General features: G+C 41.4%; 1 non-coding gene across 1 annotated transcript; it reads right to left on the minus strand.

Moving 5' to 3' along the window:
• Positions 1-12,239: 12,239 nt before the first annotated feature.
• Positions 12,240-12,312, minus strand: Trnak-cuu. Its single transcript has one exon. It is a non-coding gene; the product is annotated as a tRNA-Lys (tRNA).
• Between the last annotated feature and the right edge of the window lie 7,447 nt (positions 12,313-19,759).

Consider the following 19,759-nt stretch of genomic DNA (forward strand, 5'->3'; position numbering starts at 1 on the left):
GTAATGTTTTCCAAGATTGACCACAAACTCGGACACAAAGCAATCTCAACAGATACAAGAAAACGAAAATAACACCGTGCATCCTATCTGACCACCATTGATTAAAGCTAGGGATCAACAACAATAGAAACAACAAAAAGTTTACAAACCCATGGAAAATGAACAACTCACTAATGAATGAAAAATGGGTCAAGGCAGAAATTAAGAAATGAAAGACTTTCTAAAAGTGAATGAACTTTATGAAACTTATAGGACACAAGGAAGAAGGAGGTTTGGAGAGGCAAATTCATAGCAGTAAGTGCCTACATTTAAAAAAAAATTGTAGAGATCTCATACTAGTAACTTGACAGCACACATGAAATCTCTAGAACAAAAAGAAGGAATCAGACCCCAAAGGAGTGTAGAGCAAGAAATAACAACTCAGGGCTGAAATCAATAAAATAGAAACAAGCGACTTATCCCAGGTGCATGAACTGGCTTTTTGGAGCTCATTCCCTGCGGTGGGATATCTTGCTCAGCCTTGATACAATGGGGAGGGGCTAGGCTCTCCTTCAACTTGGTATGCCAGACTTGGTTGACTACCATGGGAAGCCTTACCCACTCTGAGGAGTGCATGGGGATAGAGTGGGAGGGAGGTGAGGAGGCAGGAGAAGGGGAGGGAGGGGGAACAGGGGTTGATATGTAAAATGAAAAAAATTAATAAATAAATATATTTTTAAAAAATAGAAACAAGCAAAAAGATAAAGTATCAGCTGGATGTGATGGCAAATGCCTTTAGTCCTAGCATTCAAGAGACAGAGGCAGATAGGTCTCTGTGTTCAAGGCCAGCTTGATCTACAAAGTGACTTCCAAGGACAGCCAGAGGTACATAGAGAAACCCTGTCTTGAAAAAACAAACAAACAAACAAAACAACAAAACAAACAAACAAAAACCCATAACCAATGAAACAAATTTTTGGTTCTTTGAGAAAAATCAATAAAATTGACAAATCCTTATTCAAGTTAAAAGGAAAAGAGAGAATATCTAAATTCACAAAATTAGAAATGAAAAGTGGGGCATAAGAACAGACCCTGAGGAAATCTAGAGAATCATAAAGACCTACTTTAAAAACCTGTATTCCATCAAATTGGATAATCTAAAAGAAAGCAGAACATTTCTCAATACATACAACTTATCAATGTTAAATCAAGATCAGATAAGGAATTTCAACAGATTTATAACTCCTAGTGAAATAGAAGCAGTTATTAAAAGTGTTTCAATCAAAAAAAGGGGGGGTGCTAGAGAGATGGCTCAGAGGTTAAGAGCACTGGCTGTTCTTCCAGAGGTCTTGAGTTTAATTCCCAGCAACCACATGGTGGCCCACAACCATCTATAATGAGATCTGATGCCCTCTTCTGGCATGAAGGCATACATGCAGGCAGAACACTGTATACATAATAAATAAATAAAATATTTTTTCAAGACAAGGTTTCTCTGTGTAACAGTCCTAGCTGTCCTGGAACTCACTTTGTAGACCAGGCTAGCCTCAAATTCACAGAGATCCACCTGCTTCTGACTCCCAAGTGCTGGGATTAAAGGCATGTGCCACCACAGCCCATCATAAATAAATCTTAAAAAAAAAAAAAAAGTCAAGGGTCAGCTGGTTTTAGCACAGAATTTTACCAGACTTCCAAAGAGTTAATGTCAATACTCCTCAAATTATTCCAAAAAGAGAAAGATAAGGAACATTGCCAAATTTGTTTTACAAGGCCACAATTGCCCTGATACCGAAACACCATAAAGATACAACAGAGAATTGCAGACCAATTTCCGATTATGAACATAGATGAAAAATCTCAATAAATTACTTACAAACTGAATTCAAGAACACATCAGAGATTATCCACAATGATTAAATAGGCTTCATCCCACTGTTGGAGGGATGGTTCAACATATGTAAATCAATAAGTGTAATCCATCATATAAACAAACTGAAAGACAAAAACTACATGGTCATCTCATTAGATGCAGAAAAGACATTTGACAAAATCCAATGCCCCTTCACAATCAAAGTCTTGGAGAGAATAAGGATACAAGGAATATACATCTATATAATAAAGGCAGTTTATAGCAAGCCCATGGCCAAAATCAATTTAAATGGAGAGAAACTCAAAGCAATTCCACTAAAATCAGGAACAAGACAAGGTTGTCCACTCTTTCCACATCTATTCAATACAGTACCCAAAGTCTTAGCTAGAGCAATAAGACAATTGAAGATCAAGGGCATACAAACTGAAAAGGAAGAAGTCAAAGTATATTTACTCACAGATGATATAATAGTATACATAAATGACTCAAACCATTCCACCAGGAAACTCCTACAGTCAAGAAACACTTTCAGCAAAGTTGTTGGATATAAAATTAACTCATAAAAATCAGTAGCTCTCCTATACAAATGATGAATGGATTGAGAAAGAAACCAGGGAAACAACTTCTTTCACAACAGCCTCAAATAATATAAAGTATCTTGAGTAACTACCCAAGCAAGTGAAAGACTTACGTGATTCAAAACTTTAAGACACTGAAGAAAGAAATTGAAGAAGATATCAGAAGATGGGAAGATCTCCCATGCTCATGGGTCAGTAGGATGAACATAGAAAAATGACCATCCTACCAAAAGCAATCCACAGATTCACTGCAATCCCCATGAAAATTCCAACACAGTTCTACACAGATCAATTCTCAACTTCATATAGAAACACACACACACACACACACACACACACACACACACACACACACACACACACACACACACACACAGCAAACAAAACAGGATAGCTAAAACAATCCTGAGCAATAAAAGTACTGTGGGTGGTATCACTATCCCTGGCTTCATCTTGTACTACAAAGCTATGGTAATAACAACAGCATGGTAGTGGTACAGGCACACTGGTCAATGAAATTTAATTAAAGACCCAGACATAAATCCACACATCTATGGACACCTGATTTTTTTTCACAAGGAAGCCAGTAATGCACACTGGAATAATGATAACATTTTCAACAAATGGTGCTGGTCAAACTGGATGGCTGCCTGTAAAACAACCAAATAGATCCATACTTATACTGCACAAAACTCAAATGGATCAAAGACCTCAACATAAAGCCAGGTACACAAAACCTGGTAAAAGAGGAAGTGGGGAATAGCCTTGAAACCATTGGCTTGGGAAGAGATTTTTCTGAACAAAACACCATTAGCCCAGGCACCAAGAGCAACAATTAATAAATGAGACCTCATGAAACAGAATAGCTTGTGCATGGCAGAGGATACCATCATTCGGACAAAGTGGCAGCCTATGGAATGGGAAAAGATTTTTGCCAACTACACACCAACAGAGGACTAATATACAAAATATAAGAGAACTAAAAAACCAGATATCAAGAAAACCAGTAAACCAATTAAAAAATGGAGTACAGAGTTAAACAGAATTCTCAAAAGAGGAAACTCACATGGCTGAGAAAGACTTACAGAGACATTCAGCATCCTTAGTCATCACAGAAATGCAAATCAAAACTACTTTGAGATTTCATCTTACACCTGTCAGAATGGCTAAAATCAACAAAACAGATGACAGCTCATGCTGGTGAGGATGTGGAGTAAGGGGAGTACTCATTCATTTCTGGTGGGAGTGCAAACTTGTACAGTCACTATGGAACTCTGTGGTGGCTCCCCAGGAGGATGGGAATAGATCTACCACAAGGTCCAGCTATATCATTCCTAGGCATACACTCAAAGGACACTTCATCCTACCACAGGGACCTTTGCTCAACCATGTTCATTGCAGCTCCATTCAGAATAGCCAGACATTGAATACAACCTAGATGTCCCCAGCAGAGTAGATAAAGAAAATGTGGTACAATTACACAATGGAGTATTACTCAGTTGTTTAAAAAAAAAAATGACATCATGAAATTTGTGGTTAAATAGATGGAACTAGAAAAAATCATCCTGAGTGAGGTAACCTTTAACCCAGAAAGACAAATATGGTATATATTTGATATAAGCCAATGATAACCAAGCTACAGTCTGTAGAACCAGAGGTTAGGAATAGAGTAAGGGACTGGGGTGGGGGGAAATAGAATAGTTATGGGTGGATGGGGGGCTGGAACAGGAGAATCAAGTGGAGACGGGGATGAGAAGGGAGAGAATGATGAGGAAGGGAATACAGGAAAAGACAGCCAAAATTAAGGGCCATTTGAGGTGTAGTATAGAAACCTAGTACAGTAGAAGCTTCCTAAAATACATAGATGAAGGTGATCTCAATGAAAATTGCAAATAATGGGGAAGACAGAGCCCCAAGTGGATATCTTTTTAGCAAATGAAGCTTCTGGTACCAGGAATTGGTTACATCTAACTGAGCTGTTGGCCAAAGTGGTCCCCTAGGAACCTCCAAACAATCCAAGCTGTTCCCAAGACTGTAGGTGGCTCCACAAACTGACAGTAAGAACCCATTGCTGAAACCAACATCTATACCACGGACTAACCATATGGAAGTTGAGCTGGTGCCTACACACAGCCTTTGTACCTATATTCTCGAATCTTTGGTACAGAAAGGTACTCTGCATGCTACCAAAAGAGAAAAGTAGACACCAACTTAGCCACCCTTTGAACTACAGTGATGTCCTGCCTGCAAGATATGCTAGGGTCATGGTGGCACAAAGCTTGTGGGAATAACCAAACTCTATCTGACTTGTGCTGTGGGATGTCTTTCTGTATGCTGTAAATATGCATGGCTTCCATTGGATAATAAATAAAGCTGTTTTGGCCTATGGCGAGAAAGCTTACAACCAGGCAGGAAATCCAAGCCAGAGATACACAGAGAAGGGCAGAGTCAAGAGAGAGATGCCAGCCCACCACCAAAGGAACAACTAGATGCCATCAGACTGGTAATGCCATGGCCATGTGGCAATGTGTAGATGAATAGGAATGGGATAATTTAAGATGAAAGAGCTAGCTAGCAAGAAACTGAATCCATAAGCCATACAGTTTGTAATTAATAGAAGCCTCAGAGTAATTATTTTATAGGCAGCTGTGGGACTACGGGTGGAAGAGATTTGTCCAGACTATAGGGCAAGGCAGGACCAGAGAAATTTCTGTCTACAATTTGGCACCCAATGCAGGGCATGACCCATGACCCTGGGATTAAGAGTCCCATGCTCCAACTTGGTATGCCAGACTTTGTTGACTACCATGGGAGGCCTTACCCACTCTGAGGAGTGGATGGGGGTAGAGCGGGAGGGAGGTGAGGAGGCGGGAGAAGGGAAGGGAAGGGGAACTGGGGTTGGTATGTAAAATGGAAAAAATTTTAATAAATAAATATATTTTAAAAACAAAAACAAACAACAACAAAGAGTCCCATGCTCTACCAACTGAGCTAGCCATAAAGCAATAAATCTACAGGAGTCTGTTTAAGAAGTATTAGGGAAATTTATTAAGGTAAATTCAGGAAATACATTAATGAGTACAGAATGGAGTAGGCAACTGAAGTTATCCTCTGATCTGACCGGGAACAATCCACCTCACAGGCAAGAGCAGGGAGAAGGGATATGTGACCCTTCTCCCTCTCCTTTTAAGAGGCCACTTATAACAGCAGGAAGCACCTCCTCCTTTGGGCCCTATAGCTTTTACATAAAGATTTTACTTAAAGTCTCCTCCACAAGGCAGAACCATACCCAACACTACTTGGGTGAAGAATCTGAGACTAGATAGCCCAGGGACCTAGGATAGAACCAAATACTGTACTCACAGAGATTGAGGCAGTATGCACAGGGACTACATTAGGTCTGCACTAAACAGGGCCCTAGAGCTGAAAGGAGAAGTGGACACCTGCCCCCATCCCTAATCCAGAAGCTATGTCCTGTTGATAACCACTTGCAAACAGAAATTTATTTTTCTTCAAGGGAGTCTCACTGGGGGAGAAAAACCTACTCTAAAGGATAGGTTGCATGCCCAGCAGTAGATGGCCAACAGAAAAGGGGTACAGTGGCTTCTTTGGAGATTCTTTTTCTCATAGTGTCATATTAGGGCTTTCAGGCCATTGCATTCATATATATGTATGTGTGTGTGTGTGTGTGTGTGTGTGTGTATGTATTTATATCATATATACAAATATAGAGAGATCATATAGACACATATATCTATATATATTCTTCATACCCTGCAGATCCTTTGTGTATATAGCTTTCAGTTTAATGTTTCTACAGGATTCCCCAGTATGCAGAGCATTGGGTCTCTGCATCTATATTTGTTTCTTGTGACTTTTTTGGGTTCTTTTCCTTCTTTTTGTTTTGTCCTATTCCAATGTGTTAGTTTTTGCTTTGTTTTATTTTATTTTATTATCCCTAGAAGCCTATTTATTTTCTAGTGAGAGACAGAAAGGGGGTGGATCCAGATGGAAGAGGAGGTGTGAGGGGTAGAGGGAAGGAAAAGAATAATCAGGAGATATTACATGAAAAAAAAATCTATTTTCAGGCCAAAAATAATCCAGTTCAAGTTGATGTCATGCAAGAACCCCATGGGGCCCGTCTTTAACAGCAGAGTCACTGCCTTTCCTTAGTTCTTCACGGATTTCTCAATGCCTCACCACAGAGAAGACAAGTGTTCAGTTTCAGCACAGAAGGAATGCATGTCATAAGCAGGGCCATGAGGACTCTCCATTTTGGTGATGAATTCAGATCTGTTCCCAGCTGCCTGATGACTGCCACCATGCCCCCTGCTCCTCTTCAGCAACACAGTGGAAGCAACCACTCAGGGGACTTCCTTGTGCTTGTGTGCTGGTGTGGTTTACACTCACATCTGTGGCTTTTAGACGATCAGTACTAAGTAAACATTTAAACGAATGAATGAATGCCCTAATATGTAACCATCATCCCAAGTTATTACTTACCTCACTGCAAGACTTTTGAAATTCAAACTGTCTTCTAGAAAACAAAACTGTGAATCAGGATCCAGCATCAGCCTGGTGGCCAAGCAGAGATTAGGCCAAGGTGAATCTTGGCTCAGTCCTTCCCATTCCTAACCTTGCAGAATAACATGAGTGCACCAGTACACATGACAGAGTCAACGCTTACCATGATCCTTAAAGGCCATGGGAAGGACCCCAGGGCAGTACCCCTGGCTCTGAAGTCTTTTCCTGTCTTCTGGCTTGCTGTTCCAGCCAAAGTAAGTAAGCTTCCCTGAGATGAGGTACAGCCTGAGGCTGGCCAAGATCCACTCATTAAAAATGCAGCGTGAGCTCTTCCCTGGAGAAGAGGATCTCTCCCACTCTCAGCATTCCTTAGTTGCCCGTCGTTCTTTGTGTAGGGCTGAGGCCTCCTGGGCTTTCTCCACGTTAGCCTGTCTATTGTTGTCTTCCATATTCAGCTCATGTTTAAGCAGTCATTGGTGAGAATTTATGAGTATAGCTTCTGACATTCCTAAGAGTCACAATCTCACAGCAAACTCCCTCATCCTCTGGCACTTGCAGCCTAGGCCTAAAACATACACACAAGTGACTTTAAACTGAATAAGTTTTATGAATGTATTTAGGAACATTTACATATATACATATATGCACATAGCAAAAATTAATAAAAAAAATAAGCCATGGATTTCAAAGAGAGCAAAGAGAGGTATAAGAAACAAAACAAAACACGCAGCGCTTGGCCAATAGACCCTTGGCTTTGGCTGGCCTTGCCCTCTTGAGACCAAACATCATGGCTTCCTCCCTACCAACAAGAGCTCATTTGTCTCTTCCTGCTTCCTCTCATGCTGTGGAACCTTCAGTGCCTGACCACTCCATCCCTTCACGGCAGAGCAGTGCCCAGCCAGTAGGTAAAGGTAAGAAATCACTGGGCACCCACGAAGGTGAACTCAGAGAGTGTGCTTGACTTTCTGCAGTCATCAGAAGCAAGGGTTCCAGAAAGACGAAACTATGTGGCGGGAGAACTTCCTATGAGGTATTCCTTGATGTCTGCTTCAGTCATGCTGCCCTGGTAACAAGCCCAATACATGGCCCACCTAGGTCATGTTCACTCAGCATTTCTCTAAGAGAGCAAAACTTGGAAGTGCCTTAATAGGAAATGTTTTTAGAAGGAACATATGGAGACTCCAAGTAGAGCTAAATATAAACCTGTATTCACAGGACTGAATCAGGAGCAAAGAAATTTTGAACAGAAAGAGCTGGATACAGAAGCTTTCTCTCAAAACAGGCTGTTTCATGGAGTGCACGTGTTTTGCTGAACATGTGGATTTATAGAGCAGGAGAGACACCTATAATTAAAAGTGGAAACCAAGTAAGGCATCTCTGAAGCCAAAAACAGATGTCATGCCAATCACACTACAGAGGCGTTGAGGCTCTGTCCACCAGTTCCTTCAGAAGAGGCCCCTTGCTTGCATTATGGGCTTGAGATGATCCAAGAACTTAGGCTGTTCTGATACATCTCTGCTGTGGCATAATCCTTTTGTTCATTGTAAAGATTTGTCACTTGGATTGGCTTAATAAAAAGCTGATTGGCCCATAGTCAGGCAGGAATTATATAGGTGTGACAACCAAACTAGGATGATGATGGAAGAAGAAGAGTAGAGTCAGGGGAGATACCAGCCATCTACCAAGGAAACAGGACATGTAGAAAATGAGGTAACAAGTCATGAGTTATGCGGCAAAGCATAACTAAGAAATATGAGTTAATTTAAATGTAAGAGTTAGGTAGTAACAAGCCTGAGCTATTGGCCAAGCATTTATAAGTTATATGAAGTCTCCAAGTCAGTTATTTTGGAAGCTGCTGCTGGTTATTTGGGAGCAGGCAGTCGGGACAGGAAAACTCTGTCTACACATCTCAACATTAAGACTGCCTTTGGTGATAGGCAAAGTGGCATACACCTGTGAAGGCAGCGCCCAGGAGGCATAGAAAAAAGCAGACTGCAAGTCTGAGGCCACCCTGGACCAAAGTAAGTCTCCAACCAGCATGAGTTACAGAAAGGCCCTTTCTCAGAGCGAGAGCAAGAGCTCAATCTTTGTCCAGCTAAAGATGCTAGGAGAAATATCTACATTGTTAATGATGAAAGAACAGCAATATCAAGAAGAAAGCAGTCTAGGAATGCAGCAAGTGCTACATCTTTACAGCACTTGCCTACCATGTGCAAGGCCCTGGGTTTGATACCTGGAAGTACACACACACACACACACACACACACACACACACACACACACACACAAGAAAGAAGGATGGGAGAACAGGAAGGATGGAGGGAGCAAGGAAGGAAAGGAAGAGAGTAAGATTTACTAAGCAACTACCATTACCATGTGTAAGATGGCTGGTAAGCATCTTTGATTACTGCTTGAAATATTCACAATGCAGTAGTCTCCACTAGTCAATAGGGAACATGCTTCAGTATGATCAGCAGATGCCTAAAACTATGGAAAGTGTTAAATCTTACACCACTGTTTTTCCGTGTGTGTGTGTATGTGTGTGTGTGTGTGTGTGTGTGTGTGTGTGTGTGTGTGTGTGATAAAGTCAAACTTGTGAATTAGACACAATAGAACAATTATAACAATATACTGCAATAAAATTTACAAGAATATGATGTCTTTCAGGTTCTTGTAGTATTCTTGCCTTCTACCTCAAAGGAAGCACTTCATGTCTTCTCTGTCATGTCCAAATTGCCACTTCCACTACTTTAACAATCAGAGGCAATTATTCCATAATAATTGGATGGATGACTTGAACACCTGCGTTACAAAACTACCACATTGAACCTGATAACTGATGATTCAGGGCTTTTGAGAGTGACAAGGCCTTTCGTGGCCCAGTTGTACATCCCACAAGAACTTCAGAAGTGGGATACTACTCACAGTCATCAAAGATTGACCTGGACAGTGAGTGGCTCCTACGTTCCCTGCCATACCATTGAAAATTAAAGCTGTGGGCTCTGGAAGCAGGCAAAGTAGAAGAGGGTTTTTATTAAGAACTGTCATAGGAAAGTGAGAAATTCATAAAAAGAAACTGCTGAGGGGTTGGAGGGGATTCCAAGAGAGGAAAAAGCCATTGAATCTCCACAATCCAGGAGTCTTAGAGGACAAGGACAGAAGTTGGACAAAGGCAGAAGTAATCTCTTCTGAGACTGGGTAGTCCTCTGGACTTTCAGGAGTCAAACCAATGGAGGGCCCACACACTGTCATCATGTGTCCTCGCCTAACTAAAGATGATCATGTACTGCTCATGCACTGCCCATCCAGTCAGGGGTAGTTGGAGCCCCCTTCTATACATCCTGACTCCAGCTTTGACCTTGACTGTCTGCTACCTGTTGGGCACTTAGCCAGCATCACCCTGTGGTGGTGCAGGTGTCCCAAGTGCTGTTCATTCTCCTCATCTTCCTGTGTTCTCACCTTCAGTAATCAGCCTGTAGCTTTGCCGTGGCAAAGAGTTATTTCTATCCCAGCCACTAAGATGTAGTTTCAGTCTTTCTTCCTTTCTCTCTCTCTCTCTCTCTCTCTTCTTCTTCTTCTTCTTCTTCTTCTTTTTTTTTTTTTTAGCTGAGGATCCAGCCCAGGGCCTTGTGCTTGCTAGGCAAGCACTCTACCACTGAGCTAAATCCCCATCCTTTCAGTCTTTCTTAATTGCATCTCATACTTAGTTCCTTATCTATATGGCAGTCTGGGTCATTTCCTGCTTGGAGGCCTTTTCTTAAGATCCATCCCTACTTAAATCTATTATAACTAACTGCACTAGATTCAATGATGTACAAAGAGCAGTGCCTTACATGTGTTCCTCAGGGTCTGGAGGGTGGAGACTGGTAGCCTGCATCACTGGGTGAGAGTCCTGCCCTCCTCTCCTCTGGCTAGCTTGGTTATCAAAAATCCAGTCCTGGACCCTTTTAATTACTCCTCCTTGGTGTCTCAGGTTTTGTCATGTTAACTTTTGTATCTTCCTTTCAGCTCTGGCCTCTGTTCTCAGTGCAGTGTGTGCGAGGAGCTTTCCCCTCTCCACCTACAGAGGGCTAGCTCCTGCCTCACCCAGATGGCTTCTTAGTGACTTATGGGCGGGTAGTGTACAGTGTGGAGACACTGGACAAAGGAACAATTCATGTCCCGAGTGTGATTTTGCTTACTGCTGCAAATCGTATATAATTTAAAGCATATATACACATAGATGTTATATATTCATGTACAGCATGTGCATATATGCTTTTGTTATGTATACATGTCTAATATATACACATATGTTATATATGTAACATTTACATACACACATATAATATAGATATTTCTAGAACTTTCCATACCTACAATTGTAGAAAGCAAAGCTATGGGTATGGAGGACTATTGTATTGCTCTATGGAGATGCTTATCCCCTCTTAAAGATTAAAAAAAAAAAAAAAAAAAAAAAAACTCCCAAGGACAAAAACCATGTTAGTGTGCGAAGGTGTAGGGTCCAAAGTTGTCTCCAAAGATTCTTGCCTTTCCCCTGCAGCAAGCCTTTCTCGGCACTGTCTGGTGACGTGGCTCTATCTCATTCCCCTTCTCAAAAGGTTTCAACTGACGCTGGTAGAGGATTTTCCTTCTCCCTTTAGGGAAAAGTATTACCAAGAAAACCTTGGCAGTCAGTTTTTCTGTAAATAAATGCCCAGTAGCTCCTACTTGTATCTTTTTATTAACTTATTTTTTTTTCTTTGAGATAGGGTCTCATTGTGTAGTCACGGCTGGCTTGGAACTCATAGATATCCACCTGCCTCTGCCTCCTGACTGCTGGGGTTATTAAAGGTGTGCACCACCACTCCCTGCTCATGTCTTATTTATGAATTTTGTAGTATAGCTGTTTATATTTTTATATTTAAAGATTCCTTCCTGGCTTCAAAGACCACTTACAAGGCTTAGGAAAAATATAAAAATTATGAGACTCAAAGGCCCCTCCCTAGCACTGACTAAGCAGCAAAGTTGCTGGAGAAGAGGAGACTCTGGGGTTGGCTCGGTTCCTGCTGGTTCTACAGGGATCTCCAGGCTACAGCTTTCCTGACGTCATCACTCATGCCGGGTGGACTCTTTAGCAATGCAGCTGACTTTAAGTCATCCGGCCTCCTAAGCAATCCTCCTCTATGATTCTGTAAGGAATGCCAATAAACTCACCGGTTCACTCAGCTAGACTTCCTTTGGTCTATCACCCTTTTAACTCCCTTTTAACTACGTGGAATGGCCTTAATAATTACACCAATATCTGGCGCCCAACGTGGGGCACGAACCCACGACCCTGAGATTAAGAGTCTCATGCTCTACCGACTGAGCTAGCCGGGCTTTTTTTTTTATATATATATATATATTACAGGGTTATGGATAATAGTTCTAGGGTTGGGGGTGGAAGAAACTGTTAAACTCAGTACTCTCCTTAAGGAAAGAAAATATGTCTCAAAAAAAAAGTGGGGGGGAATGAAGAAATGGAATGGATAGGTATAAGATATTATGGTAGACTATCATATACATTAGTAAACAAATTTAGTAATATAGCAGCCTTTGCACTGTTATGAATTCTTATATGTTGATACAAATATAAACTTTTTACATTCCTATTTAAGATAATTTGTATATTGATACAAATACAGAACTATGTTTGTTATATTGTACACATATTTTTACTCTTATGTGAAATATTTGTGTATTGTTACAAATGTGAATTTATATCTGTCATACTGTATGTATGTTCTACTTCTGTTTAAGATATTCTGTATACTGATATATACTTAGGATTATTATCATATTGCATATTGCACTATACATTCCTACCTCTGTTAAAGATATTTTGTGTATTGTCACAATTTAAAGTCATTGTCCTTTTACTGTACATTTGCTTACAGACTGTTTGCCTTATTTATAGGAGGCTTAGTCCTTAGGTTGTTTTGGTAGATAAGACTTACAGAGTTATTGTCACCTATGCTTGTCATCTCTATAATTATGTTAGTTAGGTTATCCAGATTTATAAATACATAGGTCAGACGGACAGGTAATCTTCAAACACTTCATGGACCTAGAGAATATGGCATTTAAATAACTTAGAATTCTGTTGATGTGAGACACGATTGCTCCTGGCAGCACCAATTTGATCCCGAGAGAATGTTGGGCTTCTAAGACATTTCCATTTGGAAGTTTGTCTTCTTGGCACAAAATGGCCTACTGGGCAAAGAACTGCCCTTGCCTCAACTGCTGACAGTACAAATGCTGTCCTTTCTGGACAAGCAGGACACAAGGAAAGCGACCACTATACTTTGCCAAGACAGGGTAAGATGGTCTTTCAGAATTCCTGCTTCTGAAAATGTTCTGTCAGATACTCTAGGCCTGTAGCCAATTTGAATGCACCAACGATGCTGAGAAACATTAGGTGACTGTCCAGGCTGCTAGCTGTCTCTGTCTACTCTTGCAAGACTCCCGAAAGTTCCTTGCGTCCTTCTCCCATTTCTCAGGTATTATTATATTCCTTCTCAGGTCTTTGATGAAGTTGGAGATTAGCAGTTATAGTTACAACTTAGTATATATACATATATAATATCTTAGATAGGATTTATTAAATATTAGACTCAGGTTCTTTAGGATAGGACACCTTTTGGAATGATCTTTGTAACATGCCACCTACCCATGCCCTAGACTTCCCTGGATTTTACTATGTGTTTTTTGCTTGATATTGTTTGCACTTATTGTAATTCCAACTTATCTAGGTCATTATCCCTCATTACTCCTGGACAATATTTGATTACCATCTCTTTGAATATAGTCTTGTATTAGGTTAGAACTTTCTTATTTAGATAAAAGGGGGAGATGTAGTGGGTAGCCATCCCAGCATTGGCCTGGAAGTTCCAACCCCCATTGAGGCTTCGGTAATGGTCACGCCCACAAGGCAGGGCAGAGGAGGAAGCAGAAGACTAAGGATCGGGAAGAGGTCTCTCTCTTGGTTCCCGGACTTTGGACGCTGGAGGTAGACTGAACAGAGTTCTCCGGAGAACACCGCCGGACTGTGCTATACCTTTGCCAGACCCTGCAACCTACCCCTTCATTTGTAAGTTAGCCCACAAAATAAACCTCCCTTTTAACTACGTGGAGTGGCCTTAATAATTACACCAATACATGGTGAAAGATTCAGAAAGTTCAACGGATTTGTTCAACAGGGGATGTGCATTTAAGCTGTAAAACCAGCATTTTCTTCAGCGTCCAACCATATACTTAAACAAATCAATACTTGATTGAGATAAAGACAAGGAATTCCCATATATATGCAGTGAGGATGGAAATTAACAACAACAACAAAAACTTCATCTATTGGTAATTTGGTATACATATATACCATATGTGAGTGTGTGTATAAAATTGGTATACACACACACATATATAGAATCTCCATTCATCAGTTTGTCCTTTGTGGATTTTTCACAAATTTATATATAAAGATTTAAATACTTAAAAGCTTCTTATTCAAACACATTCATTTTGCACATATTTATTGTGTCTCTTGTGAGACAGACTGTACTAGATGCTAATGCAACACAATATAACAAAAAGCAAAAATCAAGCAAAATAAACAAGGCTTTTGATCTCCCAGAATGTATTAATAACCACTGCAGTGTTGTTTGTAATATAGAAAAGCAGAAATCAACCAAGTGACCAAAATTAATGTTTCCTTTGTCATTATAAATCACCATGTGACCAAAATAGGTTATATTGCTGGGAGACACTAGAAAATATCACATTAGGGAAATAAATGGGGGAATGTATTTAACAGAGCTATCTGTGAAGATATAATTGTGCTAACAATCTTGAGTAATCAGGGAAGAGTCACAGCTCAGTCCAGCATGTGAGGCAGGGGGAACAGAATGGACATATCTCTCTCTGGGAGAAACAACAGACAAAAGGCACCAGAAAGGATGCCACCATTTCTTACTACTACACGAACATTTTCCAAAGATGACTGTAGGAGGAGCTAGCAGAGGAGGCACTATCATCAAAAGCTGACTAGATGAACACAAAATGGTGAATCCACATGATGGGATATTACTTTTCCACAGAAGGGGAAGAAGTCCCGACGGATGCTACACTCTGGATCAACCTTGGAAAAGCATACTAAGTGAAATCACAAAACACCACAGGTGCATCTGAGCAACTGTATGCATCAGCTAGCGCTGTGTTTGTGAAAGTGTGCAGAATCCATAAACCTCTAGAGACAGAAAAAAGAAGAGTGTGGTTGAGTAGGCGTGGGGATGGCAGAGCCTGAGGAGCTATTGGCTCACGAGCATGAGCTTTCTTTTTCAGAGGATGCTGTGCACTTCTGTGAACATACTAAGAGCCATTGTCTACTCCCTCTGGGTGACTTTTATAGTATGCTTGTTATATCTCAAGGCAGCTGTTTCTCAAGAGTGAGTCTTGGACTTGGATGCGGCTCAATGGAAAGGTGCTTGCCTAGCATGCATGAGGCCCTGGGTCCAATCCTCAGCTCTGAGAAAAGGAGATGTAAGGAAGAGAGGGAGAAAAAGAAGGAAGAAAGCAAAGGATTACATCTTTAAAGCTAACAATCCGGCAAATATATGATAAACCCCTTAGTAAGCTTGTGTTCTAAAGTCTCCATTGTAAAAGAATTTTACAATCAAATTTTGCTCTATGCTTTCAAAGAGAAATTATTTCTAGATCTTCATTTTACCGTAAGGAACAATAATAATTACTAAAAACTTGATCTTTTTCTTTACTTTCTAAGAAATCCTAACAATATGGTTAAATTATAAATTCAGTAATAATCAGAAAAAAATATTTTCAAATTAATGAGTTTCAAATTTTTTTACCCACACTGAGAAGTATTTTATTTTGCCTTGTATATAGCAACTTATATTAATATAATAGCAACAAATATTAGTGGAAGACTTATGAATTGATATTTACCAACTTCTGTACTGCTCTGATATCTGAAAGTGTAGTGTGACTCAATACATTAATTCATTTAATATTCATTAATTAAGTCTCTCAAAATGGTGCAAGTCATCCTGGATCTATATGATTGTTAATATTGTTATCTTGGCAGAATCTAGAGTTACCTGGGAGACGAGATTCTGAGCATGCATGTATAATTGTGGTAATATTTTATTTGTGCTAAAATGTGGTGATATTTTATTTGTATGTTAATAAATAAAGTTTGCCTGGAGATCAGAGGAAATAGCAAGCCTTTAACACAAAAGTCAGGCAATGGTAGGACACACTAGGGAACAGCCAAGCATGGTGACACACGCCTTTGATCCCAGCACCAACCATAGAGACCTGGAGGTCTGTACAGACAGGCAGTGACAAGGAAGTGAGGTAGCTGGGCTAAGAGCCAAAGAGAGGGCAGAACAGTAAGGCAATAAAGGTGCAGGAAGACAGGAAGTAACTCACTTTTAGTAGCTGCAGAGCTGGAGAGGTAAGGTTGGTGGCTATCACTATTTCCCTGATCTCTAAGACTTTCACCCCAATATTTGGCTCTATGTTTTTTTTTTTTAATAAGACTGCTTAGAAATTCATCTACATATAATGCTGATTACGTTAATTGATGTGGGAAGAGCCACTTTAACTGTGGGCAGGACCATTCCTTAGATGAGAGATCCTAGACTATGTAAGCAGAGAGAGGTCTGAGCAGCAGGAGCAGCAGCACACATGCATGGATCTCTCCTGACTGAGCAGCAGCAGCAGCACACATGCATGGATCTCTCCTGACTGAGCAGCAGCAGCAGCACACATGCATGGATCTCTCCTGACTGAGCAGCAGCAGCAGCACACATGCATGGATCTCTCCTGACTGAGCATGCGATAGTAGGCCTGTTGGGTAATTCAAGTGACCTAGGAATAAAAACAAATCAAAAGAAAATGTCTCTAAACTCTACAACAACGGAAGCTTCCTTACTAAGCCAGAAAAGAAACTGAGTCAGCAAGGTTTAAAATATAAGAGCGCTTGTAAGAAGATTAAAAAGTACCTCCAACCAAAGATACAGAGAAAAGAAAAGGGAGGAAGGCAGACAGGAGGGAGGGAGGGAGACAGGAGGGAGGGAGGGGGGGAAGGGAGGGAGGGAGGGAGGAAGGAAGGGAGACAGGAGGGAGGGAGGGAGGAAGGAAGGGAGACAGGAGGGAGGGAGGGAGGGAGGGAGGGAAGAAGGGAGGGAGGGAGGAAGACAGGAGAGAGGGAGGGAGGGAGGGAGGGAGGGAGGGAGGGAGGAAGGGAGGGAGAAAGACAGGAGGGAGGGAGGGAGGAAGGGAGGGAGGGCTGTATGCCAAAATTCTGCTGTTACCTTTTCTTCATTGCTTTTGATGTTTTCAATTTAGTTTCAAAGAGTTTTAAATTTTTATTTTTAAATTATGTGTATATGTATGGGTGTGGATCTGTGTATGAGAGTACCAGGCCTGTGGAGGCCAGAAGATGATATCAGATGCCCTGGAGCTGGAATTACAGGCAGTGGGAGCCGGGTACCGAACTCGGATCTTTTGCAATATCTGCAAGCACTCCTAACCCGTGAGCCATCTCTGCAGCCCCAGATCCTGGTATTCTAGTATAATATTCAGAATATTATAATGAACAAATAATTCATACTGAATTATCCTAACGCTGGAATTGAAGGACTAAAGACGCAACCTTGTTTGGACTGAGGATACTTTGGGGCTAAGGAGTAGCTCTCCTTTTTCGGCCCTAGTTCAACCTCGAGTAACACCAGCAGTCAGAACATCATCAGTTTACAGTGAACCGCTAATTGGGGTGCGTGTGGAAGTGCCTCTTGGCCAAGGGCCCTTGTTGACTAATTATGCCTTGTCTGGAAGTCGGACTCAGGAATCTGTCAGTCAGAAAGGAGCACCCTCCTTTCTGCCACCATTGTTCACAGCTCCACCATCTGGCTTTCGTAGCCACAGAAAAATCTGGCATCCACATTTGCCAGAATGACCACCAGTTTGCAAAACGTCTTATTTTTTCTCTGCCAAGAAGGAAGCAACAGCTGATTTCAAAGTGTACGTAAGTACTTACAAAGTGAACGACTTTGTACTTCATAAAGCAAATTACTGGAAGGAGGGGGTTTCTCCTTCAGAAATACTCTCTGAAAATTAGACAGAAAGAGTGTTTTTATGTTTTCGGGTATCTTAGACTGTGTTCCATCAGTAAAAGTACTTGTGTTTGTCACCAGCTGAATGTAATACAGGCCTCTGGATCCCCATTGTATGAAATGACCTGAGCACTAACAGAACGCCATGTACCAGTCAGGGAAAGGGCGTAGCGCAGTAAGAAAAAGAACATTAGGTTGCAGCGGTGTAACCCAGCGGGCACTTACCTTACTCGATTCAATGGAGTGACTAAGGCACTCTCAGTAGGAGAGCAAATTTCTCCCACGTGGTACTTCACGAGCCCAAACTCCTGTCCTGTGCTCCCAGCCTGGAGGGATTGGCCCCCACGTGAGGGACCTGTTCCCCACGAATTCCTAGCCCCCAAGTGATGCTTGTTACTTCCAGTTCCGTTCTATTGGGATCAGCCACTAGCACAGCCACGACTAGATGAGCGCTATTGGCCAACATGGTCCCTGCTGAGACGGTCTTTTCTCTACACCAAATACCTAGTGGAGAAGTGCAGAGACAAGCTGGGAGACTCTGACAGCCATGTTGTCTAATGCGGAGCTTCCACTGCCAGAGAACTTCTATCAAAAGAACACAATGTCATGCGCTACCTTTAAAAATTGAATTTTAAAAAGGAATCAGTTGTAAATGGAGAGGTATTCCATGTTCATGGATAGACACAAATTGGTCAGTGTGTCATTTCTTCACAACTTGATTTCTGGATTCAATGCAACCCCAATCAAAATCTAGAAGGTTACTTGTGGAATAACAAACCGATCCTCGAGTGATGCTTAGGAGCAGATGAACTTGAAATGGCAACACAGCACTGAGGGAGAAATGCCAGAGGGCAGACTTTGCCTGGCATCATGACTTACTGTAAAGCTTCAGTAAGCCAGACAGCGCATACAAGGGCCAGAACAGGAAACTAGGTCAATGGATCCGAGAGACCAGAGATTGAAAATAAACAGTCAACTGATTGTTTATGAGTCTGTGTGCATGCGTGAGTGTGTGCATGGGTGAGTGTGTGTGTGTGTGTACATATGTATGTGTGTGTACATATGGAAGCTGAGGACAATCTCTGGTGTTATCCCCAGGAACACTGCCCACTTCCTTTGAGGCAGGTCTCCACTGACCTGAAGCTTATCAATTAGACTATACTGTCTGGGCAGCAAGCCCCCAGGGACCCTCCTGTCCCCACGGCCTCTCTAGCACGACACCAGGCTTGGGCTGGTGTTATGTGGGTTCTGGGGATCAAAAGCAGGTCCTCATGCCCACAAGGCAAGTACTTCACTGGCTGCTCCATTTCCCCAGCCCTCCAACGACTTTGACAAAGGAACAAAGACAAGGATTTCTCTCTCTCTCTCTCTCTCTCTCTTTTATTTTAAGCTGAGGACCAAACCCAGGGCCTTGTGCTTGCTAGGCAAGTGCTCTACCACTGAGCTAAATCCCCAACCCAAGGCTTTTTTAAAAAGTCCTTTTCCACAAGAGCTGCTAGAACTAGATATCCTCATACCCACCAAAAGGAAAATAATCCTAGATACAGGTATTACACCTTTCACAAAAATCCACTCCAAAATGGTTCATATATCAAGATTTAAAGCACAACACTGTAAGTCTCCCGAGAGATAAGATGACCTTGACCATAGGGCTA

Source organism: Onychomys torridus, chromosome 23, assembly GCF_903995425.1.
Source record: "Onychomys torridus chromosome 23, mOncTor1.1, whole genome shotgun sequence".
Classification (NCBI taxonomy): domain Eukaryota; kingdom Metazoa; phylum Chordata; class Mammalia; order Rodentia; family Cricetidae; genus Onychomys; species Onychomys torridus.